Below are 12,475 nucleotides of genomic sequence, written 5' to 3' on the forward strand. Positions count from 1 at the left end.
CTGGTGTGGCCTAAATCCATCCTAAAGGGGAATGAAAAAGAAATAAATACTAAATAATTATTTTAATATCAAAATTAATTTAGAAAAAAATAATTAACTTTCTAATAAAGGCATGCCTAGTGTCACCATAGATGACCAAGGTCCTGCCAGACACCCAACTGCTACCCAAAAGGATACAGATCTCCCATGGGTCTTGTGTCACATCTGCCAGCCCTGTGTGGACATCACAGGTGCCCTGGGACACCTCCACTGTCATCAGACAGCTGTGTTCAGGTAACTTGGTCAAGTCCCTGCAGCTCTTCCTGGGGCACAGAAACTGGAGAACCAAATGAGAGAAAACAAATGAAAATGACAGGGCTGATGGATAAACACAGCAATAAATTCCAGCTGAGGGAAGTGGAAGGAGAGACAGAGCAAGTTGCCCTCCCACTCCCTGAAACATCTTCCCACTGTCCACCAGGGTTGAGCCTGGGGATGCAGGAGGCCAAGGGAGACCCATGGAAGTAGCAACAGTCCTCTAAAATGAAGCATCTTTCTCCAGGATGTGTGCTTAGGGCTGGGGGATGGCAGTGAGAAGACCTCGTGCCTCCAGGGAACATCTCATAGAAGTAGTGTAAATAAAAGGTAAGAAGTGCAGCTGGAACCGCAGCAGGAGTTTCTGGAGAAGGCTCTTCTCCCACCTGTCTAGCTCCTTGTGCTTCCCACTCCCACTGTGAACACAGGAGGAAGGACACTCCGGACACTCCCAAAGCCCCTCCTGTCCATCCCCACATGCCTTGTCCGTGGTGAAATTCCCACCCTTACAGCCCGGTGGCCTGAGGAAGTCAGACCTTCAACCCACCAGCCTTCACATCCCCGACTCCCACAGGGGAAAGCAGAGACGGGGAAGGGAACTGGGGACAGGCCCTCCCCTTCCACAGCAGGGGGGTTGTCTCCTATCTGAACTGATTAGATTTGGGCAGAGTGCTTCTTTCCGGAGCCTCCTTACCAGAGCCAGCGTGGGGAGGGGGCTGCCAGAGGCTGCAGTGGGAGGCAGTGGCCTCGGTGACAGCCACAGGCTGTGGGATGTCGGGTGACACTCAGCCCCCAGAGCAATCCCAGCCCTCTGCAATGCACAGATGGCTCCTTTCCGTCATCTGACCTCATTGTTTAATCTGACCTGATCCGGTGCTGTAATCTAACAGCGATTTTAATCATCACTACGAAGCTGGGATTGTTTCCCTGGGCTCCACCCTGAATTCCTCCCCTGTGAGGGCACACGCACAGCCCAGATGCCATCCATCTGAGGGGACATCTTCAGCTATGGAGCCTACATGGGTGCTGCTCCCAGCTCACGTAGCAGAGATGATGCTGCTCACAGCCACCACCATTCTTTGCATTAAAAGGGATTTTCTGTTTCATGAAACCAGTAGAAGTTTCTCTTATAGTTGCTATAGATTGTTCTAGAGAGGTAACACATCCCATCCACCTGTCCCAAGAGTTTCTAAGACCCTTGGCAATTTTTGATCAATGCTTCTGTAGCATTTGGGGGCCTTTTGAAAAGATCGGGTGGTTACGGAAATAACCTGGATCACAAGACATTTGGGTTCATATTGCAACCCTGCCAAAGACACCCCATGCATGACTTTGGTCAAGTCATTTAGCCTTGGTGTAGGAAGCTTTTCCCAATTTCCTGCTCTGCATTTTGTTCTGGTCCTGCTTTGGCTCTCTGTTCAGATGAAAGCAGCCACATGTGATCCCCAGCCCGTCATGGGAGGTAGCACACAGCACTGCAGTGGTCTGCAGTTGCCTGTCTGCACATTAAGACCTCCTTGCCTCAGTTCTCCTTCTGTGAAGGTCTCAGCCCAGCCTCTCCAGATTTAAATCCATGGCTAATGCAGCAAAGAAGAGACGGGCAAGCACAAATGGCAACCAAACAGGGGTGCAGACACTGATGAGCCCCAAAGAACAGCACCCAAATCAGGTCTCAGCCCACACTGTAGGATTAGTGATGGTGCTGCCTGCACCCAGGCAAGCACAGTCATATGCACACACATGCATCCCTCCATATAGCCAGAAAGGATTTATTCCACACACATCCCATCTGCCCGCAGCCTCAGAGGGTGGGAAGGGACCTAGAAAGGTCATGTAGTCTGTTCCATCCCTGCAAGGCAGGATCAGTTCTCCTATGGCCCCACTGACAGATGTTTGTGTAACCTGCCCTTAAAGACCTCCTGTAAAGGCAGCCCCACGTCCGTCCCCCGTCCCCCCGTCCCCCCCCGTCCCGTCCCCCCCCCCCCCCCCCCCGCTATCTACTTCTCGTCTCTCTGGGGTAACTCAGAGCATTTTCCCACGCTGTCCGAATAACACTGCTTTACTCCAAGCTACAGAGAACTGCTCTGCTCTCAGGGAGGGTAGTTGCTGCAGCTCTTTTCCCAGGCTGAGCAAGTAGAAACAATTTGCTAATACCTTTGCAGTGGGAAAAAAAATCTATTCTAGGCTGCCTTTGCCTCACATCAACACGCAGCACCTGATCCACGGCCCTGTCAGCATCTAGGGGAGGATATGGCTCCTCCAGAATCTGTCTGGCAGCAGAAGTGGTCCCAGCCCTTGCTCTTCCAAGCCCTGTTTCCTGCAACCGCATGATGAGAAGTGAGAATCAAATGTTGCTTCTTTTCTGTCCCTACCCCAGGCTGGTCTGAGGTGCCACTTATTCAGTTGACTTGTTCCACACACTTTGCCCTACTATAGTCTCCCCAAATCTTCTGTTTTGATGAACTTTGCCTCTACCTCTCTGCATGCCTTGCTGAAAGGGCACTAATAGCTCTGCTTCGTGCTACAAGGAGTAGCCCTCAGGTGAAGGTGGATGTTGCACAGAGAAGGTCCAGCTGCCCAAACACCTTGGAGTTCTCCATCCTTCCACTATGGGTAATTTATTTTGGTTTTCCTCTAAGATTGAAGAGGTTGGCAATTGGCATGCAAATCTTTGATGGCTGGTGGAAAACTGTCTGGCCAGGGTTTGAGATGACCCTTTGTTATCTTGGTGTTGATCCCCATCTGCAGTGTTCCCCACCTTGGGGACAGCATCTGCTTTCCTCCCAGTTGAAGGTTTGTCGCTGCCTATTTTAAGGATACTGCTGACACCATGTCTAAGACATTAATTGGCCTTCTGACAGTGAAGCTGTTGTATTTTGCCAGTTTTCTATGCAATCAAGTGTGCTACAACTGCAATGTAATTCTGGGAATCCTGCAACACCCCATTACTGCAGCATCTGGGACTTTTATCTCAAAAACGCATGCTCCTGATCAAATTGAAAGATTTAGCAATACCAATTTTTCTATTTCCTGCAGTATTACATTGACTTTCGTGCTGAAACAATTTTTACTGCAATATTCTACCAGTGAAACTGTTCCCAGGTGCCTGAGCTTAGACTACAGATTTGGCTGTGAATCCAGGTTTCACAAATACTCCCAGGTGATTTTCTTCAGAGCTTGGAAATCCGGGGGGGGGGGTGTGTCTGTGTCAAGTTCACTTTATTTGATTTGGTAGGCTGAAAAGGAGTAACCAGATCTCACTGTGGCCCTATTTTAACTGTTATTTAAATGTGCCATCACATCGGCCTCAGTACTGCTTGAGAAATATACTTCTGCCCTCTTGGAAAGATGTGGCTTCCAGAGACTGCAGACAGGAGGATGATTTCTTGGTGCAATGCACCAAAGGATATAAATGCAATGTACTCTTTTAATTCTGAGGCACCCCTTAATTAAGAACTTTAAGAACTGGGGATTGTTTTTTAACATCATCACTATTTTGCAGGGACTGGTACTCTGCCAGGGCTGGCTGCACCGGTTACATCCTGGGCATTCACAGACCTTGGGTGTCAGGGACCAAGTTCTTTTAAATGTAGATGTATTTCATTTGCAGAAGGGGTTTCATAAGCTTTCTTCATCTATCAGCCCTGTGGCACACTTTATATCTCAGGTATGCTAGGCAAGCTGTAAGCTGTGCTTGCAGAGGAGTTAAACCATAGAATCACAGAATGGTTTGGGTTGAAAGAGACATTTATAGACCATGTAGTTCTAACACCCCTGCAACGAGCAGGGACACCTTGCACTAGATCAGGCTCCTCACAGCCCCATCCAGCCTGACCTTGAATGTTTCCAGGGATGGGGCACCTACCACCCCTCTGGGCAACCTCTGCCAGTGTCTCACCACACACATCATAAAAAATGTCTTCCTTATGCATACTCTGCATCTACCCTCATTTAGATTAAAACCTTTCGCCCTTGTCTTTATTGCAGTAGGCCCTACTAAAATGTCTGTCTCTACCTTTCTCATAAGCCCCTTTAAATACTGAAAGGCCACTGTGAGGTCTCCTCAGAGCCTTCTCTTCTCCAGGCTGAACAGCCCCAAGTCTCCCAGCCTGTCTTCCCAGCAGAGGTGCTCCAGCCCCCGATCATCTCCGTGGGCTCCTCTGGACTCGCTCCAACAGGCCCGTGCCCTCCTTGTGCTGAGGACCCCAGAGCAGAGGCAGCGCTGCAGGGGGGTCTCAGCAGAGCGGAGCAGAGGGGCAGAATCCCCTCCCTGGCCCTGCTGGCCACGCTGCTCTTGGTGCAAGCAAACCAAGCCCTGTCTTCAGAAACCACACAAAAAACAGGGGAACAGCTCTGCCCTTTCTCTGGCTTCTCCCTTCTGGTTTCAGGTCAGCCTGCCACCACCACCCCATCCAGGCACGTTCCCTATACATGGGATTGCTCATGTTAAATGGACATCAGCCACAGGGCTTCTGCTCCTCCCTCTGAATAATTCATAACCTCCACAGTGGCCTCAAATCATCTCCTAATCCACAGCAAATGTTTTTCTCTGCTCGGCCTCATCCATCTCGTTGAACTGTATCTGCTCTCACATCATGGTGTTTACGTTCTTCAAAGAACTGCAAGTCGTTATCCTATCTTTGCCTTAGTCATAATTTGGCCAGGGCTTAGACATTTCTTTCTCCTTTTATTTTCTAATCTGCTCTCTCAAGCCTCTCCCTTCAGGAGACTGGTCTCACAGGCTGCTTGGGTTTCTCTGTTTATCTTGGACCAGGAACAACTTCTTGAAATCCCAGTACCGTAGATTTTGCAAAGCTAGCTGTGAAGCAAAAGTCTTTCGCACTCAACAAGCTCATGGGTGGCAAAGTGCCATGGGACAGCTGTTGAACTGAAAAGGGATTAGCAGAGCTAAGTGCATGCCCTTGAGCCATAAACCCCTGGTCCCTTGGGTATTTCTTCTCCAGAGAAGTGAGTGATGTGGGCTAGGCTGTCCCACCCTGATCCAAATTAGCCACCAGGATCATAGCACAGAGCTTGGCAAGAAGCTCCTGTGAAAGCTGCTTGAAAAGCACATCATGGGGCTGTGTAACAGGGGAGGGCGGTGTCTGGGCTGTAGACCCCAGGTTGCAGGACCAGCTTGTGCCCAAGAAATGTGTCTTTTCCTGGGGCTATGTGAGGCTGGGATCTAGTTAGATGGCCTACCAGATTCAGTTAGGTGGCCCACCAGATTCAGTTAGGTGGCCTACGAACTGACAGCATGCTATAGTCTCACCCCTTCTTAGTAGTCATCATCATAACGAGCAAGTGGGCTGGCAGCCACAGCTCATCCCAGCCTGCTGGCAGGCTGAAGTGGGGAAAGGTGTGCAATACTAGCAGGAGAGAAGGAGGGAGTCAGTTCTGTAAATCCATCACTCCACGCATGAGAGATGGCAGGTCTGATCAACGACTGATGGGAATAACATGGGAAAAAGGCTCTTCTCAATTCAGCACAAGGCTAGATCAGACCTCAGGGGGGTTAATGGAATTAAACTGCTGCCAGAAAGCACTGAACTGTTACAACCCTGGAGGATGGATTATAGTTTTAGGCTGCCTGTGAGGTTATCAGTACTTTCTGTCCATGCAGACTGAAACCTTTTGCTATTCACTGCAATCTCCATCAAGTTTGGAATGCAGAGAAGCTGAAATGAGAGCGAATGGTACCTGGGGGTCCCCTCTCTTACCCTGCAGAGCAATGTCTTTTGATAGCATTAGCACTGAGGAGATGTGCAGTCTTGGCATGGCTGTGCCGTTTGCCAGGCCACCAAGAGCAAGTATTCGCTTTCTGTGTAGGCTTACTCTCTCTGAAAAGATATTTTAAAACAGCATTCCTGTAGGCACTGTTTCCTAACCCTTGTAAAAATAAAGGCAGGCAGGAGGGCACTGTGATCCCAAGGGAACAGGGTCATGGGATAAAAGGAATCCTGCTCTTGGATCATCACAGTCTTGTGTTGAGACTTTGGCAAACTCCACCACTCTTTTCCATATTTCCCACTACCTTTTGTGTTGTTACATTGGAAGTTCACAGGAGTTTCTCGGGGGCATGCGTGGGTAACCATACTGAGGTTTCTCAGTATACTGGCAATATAAATTATATTGTGTCAAATTCTTGGAGTGGTGGTATTGGAAGAGTTTCCTCCCTCAGAGACTTTGGAATATAGCTACCTGTGAAATTAAATTAAACATTGCTTCTCTTGGGGTTTAAACAATACACTCCCTTTAGCTTGGACTAAGGGTTTCTTTATACTATATTACTTTATAAATTAATACAGTGCAGGAAATTAATTACCTTTTTTCAGTAAGACTTCTTTTTCATTGCACATTTTAGATTTTCATTTTAAAAAGAAAACTTGGGCAAGGGGAGGTGGCGGTAGGGGGGTGGCACAGAGCGCAGGAAATCCCACGTATGTGAGGAATGTAACCTTACGATCTGGTTCCTGGTACCTGGTCTGCTCTACTCCTCGGATCTGTTCTGCCTCCTCCAGCTGATAAGAGCACTGCTGGGTCTGCCTGCCATGCTCGTTCAGCCTCTCTTGACGCTGTCTTTTGTCTCTGGTGGGCCCTGGACAGGCACAAATCAAAGCTGTCACGTCCTGCAGAGCCCTGGTTTGGCCTGGAGTGCAGATATCTCTGAACTCTGCCTTGTCGCAACCACTTGTTACAGGCAGGAGAGGTGTGGGGCAGAAATCCGGATGCCTTTTTTGCCTCGTCCCCTGGCTTCAAACACTTATCTTGCAGCACTGCGCTGGCCAGAGCTCTGCTGGTGGTCCAGGGAGTGCGGCTGGGAGGGGAAGAGCAAAGCACGATTAAGATCTGATCATAGCAGGGATTTGAAGGACAGGAAAATCTTCGTTAATATCTTTTTTGCCTTCCCAATCATCAGAACTCATGTAGAGACCCCAAAGGAGCGTGTACATGAGCGCGCACACATGCATAAATATCGAAGATAAACCCCTTCATGGAAAAATAAAAATCCCTCTGTCTCACTTTGCCAGGACCTTTTTTTTTTTTTTTTTTTTTTTCTTTTTTTTCCCCTTCCTCTTGCTGATATAAGCCAAGGCTTGAAATTCTTTGGGGAACAGTTTTCTCAGCAAGCTCAGTGCCTACCTCTGCTGCCCCCATGACATCTCTGTTCATGAACCCTACCACCGGGGGAGATGCAAGAGCTGGTAGAAGGCAGCCCAACTGAAAAGCTGGCCAGGGATGGATTTGGCTAGCAACTGTCAGGCAGGTACCACCATGTCCCAGAGGTCACTAAGTCATTACCAATGTTTTCCATGCAGAGCTGGCTCAGGGAGGACCTTTCTGAAGTGCAGAGGGCAGCAGTTTTTTTCTGTTCCAGCTGGCTATCTTTAGAAAATTTTAATAAATCAATGGGATTAAAAACATTCCTCCCTCCAGCCTCCTTGGAGGTGTTTAACCCTGTCAGGCTGTGTGATGAGGAGGAGAGCTTTGAAAACCAATTGCATTAAAAGGGCAGGTCTGGAGGAGTTTGCAGTCATCTTCTCTTGAGCAAGTCCTGTGTTAAAGGGATAATCCCATCTTCCAAACCATCTGTTGTGGTTAACCATACTTGTATCAACCTTATAGAAAATAAAAGGTGCCAGAAGCCACACACAGAAGGGAAATAGTGTATCTGCCCTGCCCTAGCTCCACTGGATATTATCTCCATTGCATACTATCAGTATGATTTTGACAGTTGGATTTTGATTTTGGCAGTTGGAGATGTTTGGCTGGGGATCTGGAGAGGAATGAGGCCATGCACTTCAAGTGCACAAAGAAGAGGCAATAACTAACCTCTGTTGCTCTGTCAAAGTGTCTTCTAGATGGTTATCCAGCTCCTGTCCTTCTGCACACCTGATGTGTCGGGTATAACAGCCCCAAAGGACCCACAGCCCCCTGCAGAGCTGATCTGGTCCTGCAAAACAGCCCACAAGAAAAATCCCCAATAACTGGTATTGCAGGGACAACCTGCAAGCCTTGGCAGTCCAAACCTTTGCACCTAGTAGCCCATGACAGAGGTCCTGAGCTTGACACTCCACGTTGCTCCCCAGGGAATGCTGTCATTTAAGTGACTGCCATCAGGGTATTTGGAGTCTGGATCCACACCAAGGATCTCCACAAACCATGACCCTGAGCTTGCCCACCCGCCTGTAGCCCTTATCTAATCATCCCTTGAGATTGTTCCCTAAGGAAACGTGCTTCCCTTCCCAGCAAAGACTTTTCCACTGACAGAGATGGAACACTGGCAAACTGAGAGATACAGAGCTGGCTGCAGAAAGCTATCACCTTCCTGCCCAGGTCTTTATGGAGAAAAGCTGCTTGATGTAGCACTTTGCTTGCATGGAAATCCAGATCTCCACGGTCTGCTTTCACCTTCAAAGCACAGCTCCCACTGACCACTTCCCAAAAGCAGTCAAGTGCTTCGTCACACAATGGCAATAAAGGGCTCCATTTATCTAAAACTAAGCTGTTTTTTTCATGATGGGAACTATTTTCAAAAGCACTGTGCTGACAAGTGTTTTACAAGTCAGTAAAATGTGCTGACAAGACTGTTTCCAAAGGCCACATGCACATGGGAAAGAAAGAACACAGAAATATGAACCAGGGCCATGGCTGTGTCACATGACTAGTTTGCTGGTGGAGGACCACAACTCCAGGGTAAATGGGCACCTCAGCACTGAATTCCCTGAAGGACAGTGAAGTCCCAGATGAACAAGAGTACCAGGAATGCCAGTATGTCCAAAAGAAAGGTGGGGCGTGGGCCATGCCAAAGAATTATAGAATGGTTTGAGTTGGAAGCAACCTTGAAGATCATCTTGTCTCACCTTCCTGCCACAGGCAGGGACACCTTCCACCAGACCAGGCTGCTCCCAGCCCCGTCCAGCCTGGCCTGGAACACTTACACGGATGGGGCAGCCATAGCTGCTCTGGGCAACCTGTGCCAGTGCCTCACCACCCTCACAGTGAATAATTTCTTCCTAGGATTTAATCTAAATCTACCCTCTTTTAGTTTAAAATCATTCCCCTTTCTCCTAATGCAACAGGCCCTACTAAAAAATCTGTCCCCATCTTTTTTATAAGCCCCCTTTAAGCACTGAAAGGCCTGTATAAGGTCCCCCTGTAGCCCAGGCTGAACAGCCCCAACTCCCTCAGCCCGTCTTCCCAGCAGAGGTGCTCCAGCCCCCGATCATCTCCGTGGGCTCCTCTGGACTCGCTCCAACAGGCCCGTGCCCTCCTTGTGCTGAGGACCCCAGAGCAGAGGCAGCGCTGCAGGGGGGTCTCAGCAGAGCGGAGCAGAGGGGCAGAATCCCCTCCCTGGCCCTGCTGGCCACGCTGCTCTTGGTGCAGCCCAGGATACAGAAACTAAGACAGGGTTTTTTTCTGTTTTCCCACAATATCCTCCATGTGTCTTCTCAGCATGTTTAGGAGACAACAGGGAAAAGTTCTGGGTGGTTCTGAAGCCACTGAATGTTGAAAATTCACCAGTGTTTTCTGCTCAGAACAGTCAGCATTTAAAATAAGTAAAAATTTTACTTCACTGGGTTTTAGAATCTATTACATTCATGGCAAATTTTTTTTCCCTAGAAATTCTCAGTTCTTCTCAAACAAAACCCAAGAACCTCATACAACAGTCCCAATGGCTGAGGATGAACAATAAACACTAACAATCAGAATCTGATCACCCATGGGATTGCTACCTCCATGCTCCCCTTCTCACCTTGTGTGATACACCATCTAAAGCTTCTGACCTGTGAATCTCTGGTGGCATGGAGCAAGCTGTGCTTCTGCCTGCCCCAGTAGGCAACACAAGGGGAATTTTTCCTTGAGCTCAGGTTATATTTTGAGTTTAAAACATAGTCCAGACACTGTCTCTGCAGCAGCCCTATGCTTGCATTTTTCAGCTGGCTGCAAAAAGAGATACAGCCCTGACAGGGTGGCTTTCCTCATTGCTGCTGTCACTGTTCTCTTACAAATGGGTTCCTAAGGGTCCAGCAAACTCTGAATTGCTACAGTATCACAGGCAGTAATGCAGAAGACAATAGGAAGAGTTTACATGATTTTAACAGGGAGGAAGAGTCTCATTTCTTAGCTTTATATGTCTGGTTTTATTGTCCATTGCTCCAGGTTCACAGTCAGCTATCAACCACTTGTCTACAGGGATGGTTAGATCCAGCTCTTGTCTGGGTACTTACCTCCAGGGATGGTAAATGCCATAGCCAACGTTGCAGCCACCTCTGTGAATGGAGACAAACTGTCACATAACACATCTCTCTGTGCGTAATAAGCTGCTACCAGCTCCAAGAGATGTTAACTGGCTGCACCATACAAACCCTGACTGCTGAGCAGGATCTAAGCATCACTTCTTTTCCTTACAGACCTCTAATTCAGATGACTCCTCAACATGGAGCCCCATATGACTTCTGACGTCTTTTGTAATAGAAGCTCACATCTTAATTAAGTGAAGTAATGAGAAAAAACAGCTGCCTTCCTGAAAAGAGACCCTCCTTACAAATCTTGTGTTAACAGGAGGAGCAGGAAGATGTCAACAGCTGCATGAAATCACTATAATTAAAAAAAAAAAAAAAAAAAAGAAAAAAAAGAAAACTTTCCAGTAAGCAGATAGCTGTGGGTGTCCTGCAGTGGGGAAAGGTTAATTCCAGGCTCATCTCCCAGCTGGCTCCATGAGGACAGAGGTTAAAGATGAAGCTGTAACATATATATGTCAACACAGCTCAGATCTCTGCCTAACAGTCATCCTCCTGGACTCTGCCTCAATTAAAACTCTTCACACACACCCCATCCCCCCCCCCCCCCCAATCTGGTAAAGAGAATTCACCTTCCAGCGTGCTTTAATGGAATTAAAAATAAAAAGTGTTATTAAATATGAATGTTTAAGAGGTCGTGTCTCCACTTCAGACGTCTGGTCTCGTACCTTAGAAGACCAGTATTGAAAAGAAAGATCCCCTGGGGCCTACTCGCTATATAAACCACTGAAAATAACTGGAAACTGGAGAATATCTGGAGAGGGATATACACGTGCTTGCCCTGCTTGGACTCCTCCCTTGGGGTCTGCTTGCACTCTTTCATTGGCTTTCCTCTTATAGACAGCCCTACCAAAGCTAAGCAGACATCTCTAAGAAGGGGAAAAGCCACAGGAAGAGGGGGAAAATCTGAAAAAAAGTTTTTGTTTAACGCCTGGATGCTCCTGAACATTTCCAAGGGGCTGGTAGGCTGCAAAATGGTGCTCTGGATGGAGTTCTGGCAGGGCAAGGGAACAGAAACTGCCCTGTTGCCACTGGGATCTCCCAGCCTGGTTTGCTCCCTTTCCAAGGCTGAGGTTGACAAGCAGATCCTGTTATTTGCTGAGGCCTTGGAGGAGAAAGTTCTAAATAAAAAGGTGAAGGAAAAAAGCAACCAAGACCTCAACAAGAAACTCTGGAAGACTAGTTGCAGCCTGGTTCATTTGATGCACTGCAGAAAGGACATGGGTCAGAAGATGCTACAAACTACCTTGTGAAGATGCCTGCATGCCCTGCAGGAGCTTTTTTCCCAGTGTAAGCACCTTCTAGGGTGCTTTCTGTCTGGCTGTGGGCTAATATGCTTAGGTGATTAAATATAGCTTTGAGTCCACTTAAACAGCTCAGCGATAGCTAAAACACACCTGGCTGTGAGTTAGGCAGGGTACCCTCTCTGGAGGGCTTTAGAAAGATGCAGCTGGTAATTCCTTCTCTCAGCCCCTATCCTGAACTTCTTTGTTCCTCATGAACCTTGTGCCTCATTAGGGTCCCAGGATCTACACCCACCCCTATTTTCCTCCATGCAACTTGCCTTACTGAACTTGCCCTTCTGCCACACTTCACCGTGCCAGAAGACTGCTGTGTGAAAGCAGTGATACATCAAAGCAGCACTGCCCTTTCTGAGCTACCAGGAGGCCACTGCCTCTCTGTTGGAGATCAGAAAGTTATCCCTGAAATAACTGCAAGGAAAGCAAATAAACCATCCCTTACACATGCATTCCCACAGGGTTAGCAGGTACAAGTTGGTGCAGGTTCACAGCTCCCAGGCTGTCCATAAGCAGATGCTGTGCTCATCCTCTGCAGAGGTTTTTTTCCAAGAAAATTAAACGGTTCCTTCATTACCA

The 12,475-nt window shown here is 48.0% G+C and overlaps 1 long non-coding RNA gene across 1 annotated transcript; it reads right to left on the bottom strand.

Moving 5' to 3' along the window:
* Nucleotides 1-3,496: 3,496 nt before the first annotated feature.
* LOC308066631 lies at nucleotides 3,497-11,143 on the bottom strand. Its single transcript, XR_013929237.1, has 2 exons — nucleotides 10,527-11,143; nucleotides 3,497-7,111 (listed from the first exon to the last, which is right to left on the bottom strand). It is a non-coding gene; the product is annotated as an uncharacterized lncRNA (long non-coding RNA).
* Nucleotides 11,144-12,475: the final 1,332 nt, after the last annotated feature.

The sequence above is a fragment of the Falco punctatus genome, assembly GCF_963210335.1.
Source record: "Falco punctatus genome assembly, chromosome: 6".
NCBI lineage: Eukaryota > Metazoa > Chordata > Aves > Falconiformes > Falconidae > Falco > Falco punctatus.